General features: G+C 41.8%; 1 pseudogene; it reads left to right on the forward strand.

Moving 5' to 3' along the window:
• Window positions 1–255: 255 nt before the first annotated feature.
• Window positions 256–4,739, forward strand: LOC139419419 (hepatitis A virus cellular receptor 2 homolog; annotated as a pseudogene).
• The last annotated feature ends 5,468 nt before the right edge of the window (window positions 4,740–10,207 follow it).

The following is a 10,207-nucleotide window of genomic DNA, read 5'->3' on the forward strand; positions in this document are numbered from 1 at the left end:
TTAAAAACTACTAAAAGCCTTACAACATCAATTTAAGGATTTTGGGAACTGGCTAGTCATAACCTTTGGCTACGGGTTAGCTTTTAAAAACACATTGTGTACCCTGGGAGATGAGCCTCCTAAATCATCAGTTTGTTTACTCTGGTATATGCAGATGAAAATTCCATCAACAATGGGCCTTTTCTTCGCTCCCAGCCCTGCCATAGGAGGAGGTTAGCAGAGGGGTCACAGTGGCTCTGGCTGTCCTGCCTGGAGATGTCACAAGCAGTGGCCCCCACGAGAACACAGCTGCCCATTCAGATGCCCTGTCTCTGACCCACCCTGCCCGTTCCCAGCACACACCCTCCACTCCTACACACTGGATACACAAGATGGCTGCTAGTTCTGGACCGTTTTTCCCCCGTCGTTGGATCCTCGTCCTCCTAACATTTTCAGGCAAGGAAACGTTATCTAAAACAGTACAAATAATTGGAGTTTAGGCTGTTGAATGATTGGGTACATGGGTGTAGTTCGAGTTGGATGCCCCGCCCCCACAATCTGACTAACACCACAGAAACAGCCTCTCTCTTTGTGTATCCTTTGTTTACTACTAGAGTGACACGGGTCTCCAACGGCTTTGTTCTAGACAGGTTGGCAGCTTTGGCCTTGGCTGGAGGTGTACTGTCCGCAGCTACATTGAGTAGGTCTAACTGTTCAACGTCCGCAGCTACATTGAGCAGGTCTAACTGTTCAACGTCCGCAGCTACATTGAGTAGGTCTAACTGTTCAATGTCCGCAGCTACATTGAGTAGGTCTAACTGTTCAACGTTCGCAGCTACATTGAGCAGGTCTAACTGTTCAACGTCCGCAGCTACATTGAGCAGGTCTAACTGTTCAACGTCCGCAGCTACATTGAGTAGGTCTAACTGTTCAATGTCCGCAGCTACATTGAGTAGGTCTAACTGTTCAACGTTCGCAGCTACATTGAGCAGGTCTAACTGTTCAACGTCCGCAGCTACATTGAGCAGGTCTAACTGTTCAACGTCCGCAGCTACATTGAGTAGGTCTAACTGCTCAACGTTCGCAGCTACATTGAGTAGGTCTAACTGTTCAACGTCCACAGCTACATTGAGTAGGTCTAACTGTTCAACGTCCGCAGCTACATTGAGTAGGTCTAACTGTTCAACGTTCGGCAGCTACATTGAGTAGGTCTAACTGTTCAACGTTCGGCAGCTACATCGAGTAGGTCTAACTGTTCAACGTCCACAGCTACATTGAGTAGGTCTAACTGCTCAACGTTCGCAGCTACATTGAGCAGGTCTAACTGTTCAACGTCCGCAGCTACATTGAGCAGGTCTAACTGTTCAACGTCCGCAGCTACATTGAGTAGGTCTAACTGTTCAATGTCCGCAGCTACATTGAGTAGGTCTAACTGTTCAACGTTCGCAGCTACATTGAGCAGGTCTAACTGTTCAACGTCCGCAGCTACATTGAGCAGGTCTAACTGTTCAACGTCCGCAGCTACATTGAGTAGGTCTAACTGCTCAACGTTCGCAGCTACATTGAGTAGGTCTAACTGTTCAACGTCCACAGCTACATTGAGTAGGTCTAACTGTTCAACGTCCGCAGCTACATTGAGTAGGTCTAACTGTTCAACGTTCGGCAGCTACATTGAGTAGGTCTAACTGTTCAACGTTCGGCAGCTACATCGAGTAGGTCTAACTGTTCAACGTCCACAGCTACATTGAGTAGGTCTAACTGCTCAACGTTCGCAGCTACATTGAGTAGGTCTAACTGTTCAACGTCCGCAGCTACATTGAGTAGGTCTAACTGTTCAACGTCCGCAGCTACATTGAGTAGGTCTAACTGCTCAACGTTCGCAGCTACATTGAGTAGGTCTAACTGTTCAACGTCCGCAGCTACATTGAGTAGGTCTAACTGTTCAACGTCCGCAGCTACATTGAGTAGGTCTAACTGTTCAACGTCCGCAGCTACATTGAGTAGGTCTAACTGTTCAACGTCCACAGCTACATTGAGTAGGTCTAACTGCTCAACGTTCACAGCTACATTGAGTAGGTCTAACTGTTCAACGTCCGCAGCTACATTGAGTAGGTCTAACTGTTCAACGTTATACATGGCTGTTTTCATACAATAATATGTTTTGGTGTTACTTTGAGTTATAATATATGGCTGTGTATTAGTTTTTCCATACCTACATAGGCCTACTGTTTCGAAGATTACTATACTTTTACTATAATTATAGCAACCGAATTGAGATGCGTAGCAAGCTACAAAATATAGCCCTTTGATCAAAACTTGAGGCAAAATTGAGGAAGTTTTGTGGTTGACCTTGGGATGTTGTTAAGATGTGGACGGAATCTTTGGAAGGAGGAAATAGCCTTGTCATACCTGTGTTTATTTCCCCCTGCTCAACAGCCAGGTGTTCAGTGTCAGCATTCAAGGTGATGGAAGGTGCTACTGCGACATTGTCCTGTCAATATTCAGTGAGCCGTTTGGGTTTGAGCCGCGTGTGCTGGGGACGAGAATGTGGCACGTTCTGGTGCAACAACATCCTCGCGCAGACAGACAAACATGGCGTCATCTCCAAGGTGTCGGACAGGTACAGACTGGCAGGTGATGTCCTCGCGGGAGAAATGGACCTGGGAATTCTCGACGTCAAGCGGACAGACAGTGGGCCATACTGTTGCAGAGTGGACATAGATGGCATTTTCAACGACCAAAAAATTATTCAAAACTTAAGGGTCATGAAAGGTAATTGGTGGCGAGATATAATTTATTTTCACTACTCTACACTCTTGGGCAACAATGGGAATCAATTAACTTAGTCTTTCTAGCTTTCTCGTCCACAAAAAAAACACGCCGGCCTTATTTGTTTTATGGCACGTAATTAACTCAAAACTGGCCTATAATGCTCTCCCAAAATGTATGTTTTGAATTTGTGAATTGTTTTCTTAGCTCCAGTGACCGTTTTGCCAACAAGCACCACTGTACATGTTACAGAAGCTCCTCCCACCACAGGTGAGTAAGTGTATAATAGAGTAAGGGGTGAACTCATGGGATCCTGATGTATGTGAGATGCGTATTTCCTATCAAAGATATACAATAAATAGATCAAAGACATACAATAAATAGATCGTATTAATGTCATGTGAACCCTAGAGGAACCTGGGCCTGACCTCCTAACCTCTTGGGTTGTGTTGACGGTCGTAATGATGATTTATGTGTGGTTAAAAATGGAGAAATCCTAACTAGATGGGAACGAAAACGGACTATCACCCTACATTCACACTCCCAGTGTTGTGACATCAATGATCAAACTCCCTGGAACTCGCCTCGCAAAGCTGCTGAATGTGCTCACAAATCAAACGGAGAAACATGATGTTAACAGTTCCTTACATGCCTTACAAACTTTCATTTTCAAAATGAGGACACTTCCCTCTCAGAGAATAGTTTCAGACCAAGATTCTAACTCATTTTCTATGGCTGTTTAATCACAAAGAGCCTCAAACATTTGAAACACATGTTTTCTATGCAGTATTATCTTGAATCACATTGCGCCGCTCAGTGCAATGCAGTCCTCAGTGTATTTCATCGGAAACCACAAGCAAAGGGATGGGGGGAAGTGTTCGAGAGAATCAAGCAGCAGTGGTTGATGATGTCTCAGGGGTGATTGAATGTCAGAATGTCCTGCCAAGTGAGAGATTACCATCCTTCCACATCTTCATTGTGAGGTGTCTCCTTTTCTAGAACACTGGAAAGCTGTTGAATCATCACATCTAGCCATTCCAAGACAGAACACCAGTCTTTTCCCTTCGCAAACACTTGTGAGTATTTTATATACTACTACATAGTAACGCCACTGGCATATAACCGAACATTACTCACCATATGAAAGCCTAACAAATCCCTCCAAGAGTTTAACCCTTCTTCTTCTCTCTGTGCTCTGTAACCAGATGGAGGAGCCTCTTCCCAGCTTCTCTCTCCAGATCAACATCCCAGTGCTCTCTCTCTCCCTCAGTCTGCTCCTACTTATAATGGGGGCCTTGGTCATATTGGGGTTTAAACGTATGTAACTGCAAACTCACATCCTCTGTCGAGAAAAGCCCAGTGTGGTAATGCTCACGTATTCAGACATCTTGCTGTGATGTGAAATGTTTGCCCATTTAGCAGTGTATTACCACTAACTAATTAAGAGTAAGTATTTCATTGTAGTGTTTACAATGTGCTGAATATGCTGTATCCTCCTATGCATATTGACGAATAAACTTTGATTTGAGTTGATTTCAACAATTTATTTTCTTCTCTAGGAGGGATTCACAGAAGAGCTTTAAAGACAGGCTGGTAAGCAAACACATGATGATGCACGACTGACATGTAAACATGTGATTGAACACAAAACATGTTTTTTTAAATTACGAAGACAAATTTGACATATAAATGAACGAAGAATGTATAGGCTTCAATTAGTCCAATTACTTATCATTGATTAGGAATGATCAATGCGTGATGATGTTGTGTCCTTCTAGTTTGTCAGCCAAAGAGCCGCCTCACATCATCTATGAGATCCGCATGAGGAGACCTGTGGAGGAGAACATCTATACTCTGGACTAGGGTGGAAGAGCCAGAGAACTGATCTGTCCAATAGACAGACGGCTGTTAACATGATAGTGAGGACAGCCAGACTGATGTCTGTTTTGTCACAGTGGGTGCGTCCCATAAGGCACCCTGTTCCCTATATATTGCATGACCAGGTAGCTGGGAATAGGGAACAGGGTGCCTTATGGGACGCACCCACACTGTGACAAACAGACATCAGTCTGGCTGTCCTCACTATCTTTTTAACAGCCATCTATCTATTGGACGGATCACTGTTGCCTGACAGCTGCTGTCAGAATGATCACCTCTCTCAGAGAGTCCCCCCCCCCCCCCCCCTATGTAAAATGGATTCACTTTTTTATATATTGTTATTATGTAGTGGTGTGATGTTTTTTAGATGCACAGTATTGGTTGTTAACACAAGCGGTCTAACTTTATGCCTCTTTCTAATAAAACAAAACGACCTAAAAGTAAAACCCAACAAGTCATTTTGTTCATGATTCAACAATTTAGGCACAACTGAATGCATTTAACCGAGATGTGTCTTCCGTATTTAACCCAACTCCTCTGAATCAAAGAGGTGCGGGGGGGGCTTCCTTAACGATGTCATCGGCGCCCGGGGAACAGTCGATATTTGGAGTTTACTAGCTTGCTCAAGGGCAGAACGTAAGATTTTTCCACCTTGGCAGATTTCTCTCAGGGATTTAAACCAGCAGCCTTTCGGTTACTGGCCCAACGCTCTTAATCACTAGGTTACCTGCCACCCCTAATAGTGTTTCCAGAGACTACTCACCTGTGAGTACAAAGATCCTTCAGTCGTCCCTTTTTATAACAAAGGCAGAAGCATAATGAGAGACAGAAATGTGATGTATGCAAAATTCTCCTGATAAATTCTGATTCATAGCCACTTATTTTAAAGATAAATCAATGGTCTCCTTTATGAGTTTTATACATGTTTTACGATGACAGTGGTAGTAAATTCTTGATCGGCATGATTTAGCGTCAGGAGTCAGGACATGACTAAATGTAATATTATTTCTGCCCACATGATGGCAGCACTGTCTTAACTGAGCGTTTGGTAGGCTATCAATGTTTGTGCAAGTTTGTCTCCCTGTCAAATTTATGTCAAAACTGAAGGATTTGTGTCACCCTGGGGATATTTTTCTTAGCTGTACACAAGTTTTTTTGTGTGTTTTTTATATTCCCATTTGCTTCCTTTTGCCATGAACATGAAATCTCCTAAAGGCACTTCTGTTAAACAGTTTTTTATTTAACTAGCCAAGTCAGTTAAGAACAAATTCTTATTTTCAATGACGGCCTAGGAACTGTGCCTTGTTCTGGGGTAAAACAACAGATTTGTACCTTGTCAGCTCAGGGATTTGAACTTTCAACCTTTCGGTTACTAGTCCAATGCTCTAACCACTAGGCTACCCTGCCACCCCTATCAGTTGAGGATACTCACCCAATTTTTTATGATTCATTGTTGAATCTATAATGTTTGCCAGATCTGGCTACTATCATCCAGTTCATTTCCACTGCACACACACTGGTTGAATCAACCTTGTCCCGCACCTATTTTCAATGAAATTACATTGAACCAACGTGGAATAGACATTGAATTGACGTCTGTGCCCAGTGGGTTGTGATTGTGACAGTCATACCGACCAATTCAACTCCTGTCTGGATGTGTCAGATCAGCGTGAGCTAAAAAGCCTCAGTGGCAAACTATATGAATTATGTGAATCAAAAACATTGCTCCTCAGATTCATCCGCAGAAAGACAGTCATGTACTGGAAGGAGATCAGGCAGCCAGGCCTCCTGGGCATCAGGCTGCCAGGTGGGCAGCAGCAGCAGCCGCCACTGAGAGATGGGAGATAAATCAATGCTCAACCATGGAACCGCATGAACCACATGAAGGGAAGTGGAGAATCAACCATGGAACCACATGAAGGGAAGTGGAGAATCAACCATGGAATCACATGAAGAGAAGTGGGGAATCACATGAAGGGAAGTGGGGAATCAACCATGGAATCACATGAAGGGAAGTGGAGAATCAACCATGGAATCACATGAAGGGAAGTGGAGAATCAACCATGGAATCACATGAAGGGAAGTGGGGAACAGGGACAGGATGTGCCACACAACTAGTCTGGGCCCCATTGGAGAAAGGGAGCCTGGCCACAGGACTAGACAGGCAGACAAACACACACACATGCACAGCAGCAGACACGCAAACACACACACACACCCTGCCCAGCGAGGCCTAGAGGAGAAGCCAGATGTGACTTGGTAGCCCAGATGGGAGAGGCCTGGAGTCATTGGAGGCCAGGGAACAGATTGAAATTACAATTAAAATTGGGAGGGGACGATTAAAGAGACCATAAAAAAAGTAATTGACTCTCAAGTAACCGAAATGCCAGACCTGACATACTGAATACATTGACTACGTTACATACTGTACACAAGGAAGCAATGAAATTCTCAAATAGTCACATGAAACGAATCATAAACATCAGCAGACAGCTGCATGGGGTTTCATTTCCTCTCCACATGGATTTCACTTCCTCTTTAAAAATGAATGTCATAAGGATTTGTCAGTTATTTCAGTGTGATCAATTTGTCAATACCCTCTACTTTAATAAATCAGAACAAAGGATTACATCTCTTTCATCCGCCGTCAAAGCAAAATCTCTGCATAAAGCAGCACTGCTCTGTTCCTCTGAAGTGGTGGCTTTAAATGAGAGAGATTCAGCCGGGGCAGTTTGTTGACTCATCATAAACAAACACATCAGGAACAGGCACAACACAAAGGTCATCAGGAAGTAACATTGTGATTTAACAAGAGGAACGCAATGTTGTACAACACATAATAACTAACAAGTAGAGCTTTTGAGGCAGTCACAAATGCTACCACTGTGTCCCTCGGAAGACAAACTTACAGTAAGACTACATAATTATCTCTCCAACGCTTTAGGAAATCAAATGTCTCGTGTGCTCTTTAACCTTTTAGTGGGCTAAGTCAGGGTCACACCGTGTTACTTGGCGGTCTTAAACAAATCTACTTTTAAATAAAAGTATAGACCTCACACACATGGTTATGGTCTTTAAAAAAGAAGACACCTGTACCATGTCAAATATAGAGTTGAAATGTATTACATTTTGCACTTGCATCCCAATATTACACTTTATATACGTCACAGAAGACTGAAATATAACAAAACATTTTGACATAGAAACACAGGATTTTATGTGTTTAAAAATATATATATATATATATATTCCACCCATGAGAGCCCTATAGGGCAATTTGGTCATGTGACTGCAGGAAAGCTACAGTCAGTGATATTAATGTCGGTTATCTGTAGAATTAAAAAAAAATATTGATAGCATATTAACTGACTGTCCCTATGAGGTGTTTGAGGGTGAGTTGTCCTCTCAAGACACACCAGGATATATATCCGGATAGAGTACTTCCCTGAGATAACCGACACCTGCCGGAGTGGAGCTGGGCCACAGCCACCACACCGGTCTGTTCTGTTGCACCACTACATTGAGCTTTGTAACGTGTAGGTCACTGACCCAACTCTTCATCATGGAAAAAGAGAACAACAGAAAGGTGTTTCCCTCTCTTCTCTTCCAAAAGCATACACTTGTTGACATACTTTGTAATGCAGATTTACAGTATTACACTTCATACTGTTATAACGTGTACACATCATTGAGCGATCAGATTGATCAAATAAATTAAGAGTTTCATTCCAAAATGCTACATATCTATTTTCAGAAATGTTTGTAAATTAGCATTTTACTGTTTAAGAACATATGAAAGCGTTAATTAATTGTAGGCAGATCAGTGGAAATGTGGTTATCTGTTGTCTTACTCTGAGGTAATGTTTGATTCATATTGACCCTGACCTCTGACATGACCTCTGACCCTAGACAGCAGTTACTGCCTCCTTGCTTGGTACACCCACTAGAATACGTCTCCATGATCTTTTACCACAACACAACTGTCACAACACCACTGATTGGCTCAAACGCATTAAGAAGGAAAGAAATTCCACAAATGTACTTTTGACAAGGCACACCTGTTAATTGAAATGCATTCCAGGTGACTACCCCATGAAGCTGGTTGAGAGAATTCTAAGGGTGTCATCAAGGCAAAGGATGGCTACTTTGAAGAAGTAGCCACCCTTTGGCTACTATATATATATAAAATATATTTTGATTTGTTTAACACTTTTTTGGTTACTACATGATTCCATATCTGTTACTTTATAGTTTTGATGTCTTCACTATTATTCTACAATGTAGAAAATTGTAAAAAATAAAGAAAAACCCTTGAATGAGTTGGTGTTTTAAAACTTTTGACCTGTAGTGTATTGGTTCAGAATCTATTTCATGTTTTGTTGCAAAACGCTACATATCCGCCTCATTCTCAGATAAGTAAGTGGTACTGTCAGGTTTTACACAATCAAATGTGACAAATGTATATTTTTTTTAAAGAACTGTGCAAATTATACATTTGTGACATTGACATTAATATTTGAAAATGGGTTTTGACATTTTAGTCATTTAGTAGATGATGTTATCCAGAGCGTCTTACAGGGGATTCATCTTCAGATAGTTAGGAGAGACAACCACATATCACAATTAAATCACATTATATTGGTCACATACACATATTTAAAAGATATTACTATAGCAGATTGTAGGGAAATGCTTGTGTTCCTCGCTCCAACAGTGCGGTGATATCTAACAATACACAACGATACACACATCTAAAAGTAAAAGAATGGAATTAAGAAATATATAAATATTAGAATGAGCAATGTCGGAATGGCATTGACTAAAATACATTAGAATACAGTATATACATATGAAATGAGTGAAGCAGTATATACAGAATACGAACATTCCAGCTAAACAATAGATATACACTGAGTATACAAACGTTAGGAACACCTTCCTAATATTGAGTGAGTATTCATCTGGTCAGTCTGGTCAGTCTATGTCATGGAAAGAGCAGGTGTTCAAAATTCTTCGTCAAAGCTCATTTTAATACCCATCCAAAATCTATTCATAAAAAAATATATTTTACACCCACGTGAAGGTACCCATAAACAATCTGATGATTGTCATCTGTTGACAAATGGGATAAATTGGTGGATAGAGCATTTTGGAATTAAACTTTTCAAATGTAATATCATAGTTTGGCTCTAACGTCAGAATCAAGTTTTCACATGTTCCTCTGTTATATTTACGTGACTCGTTCCAATCTGTCTGAGACGTTTCACTAATCACTAATCACCTCATTTCAGGTTGTTGAGGCACTATTTGTGGAATAGCTGTCCACCAAACTATTTATGCCTGGATAATGTGTACTTTCCCCTTTGACAACAGCTGATCAGTGAACTCAAGTAGCTGAAGGCTTACCCACATCAACAGCCATCTTGGTGTGCAGTGACATTTTTTGTGACTAGAAAAGCTGAATAACATACTTTGGGAGTAGAAAACGTTGATAACAATTCCTACAATTCAGGCACTTGATCTCAGTATTGCCTGCAGGTCTCTCTCTCTCTCTCTCTCTCTCTCTCTCTCTCTCTCTCTC

Source organism: Oncorhynchus clarkii, chromosome 10, assembly GCF_045791955.1.
Source record: "Oncorhynchus clarkii lewisi isolate Uvic-CL-2024 chromosome 10, UVic_Ocla_1.0, whole genome shotgun sequence".
In the NCBI taxonomy this organism is placed as follows: Eukaryota; Metazoa; Chordata; class Actinopteri; order Salmoniformes; family Salmonidae; genus Oncorhynchus; species Oncorhynchus clarkii.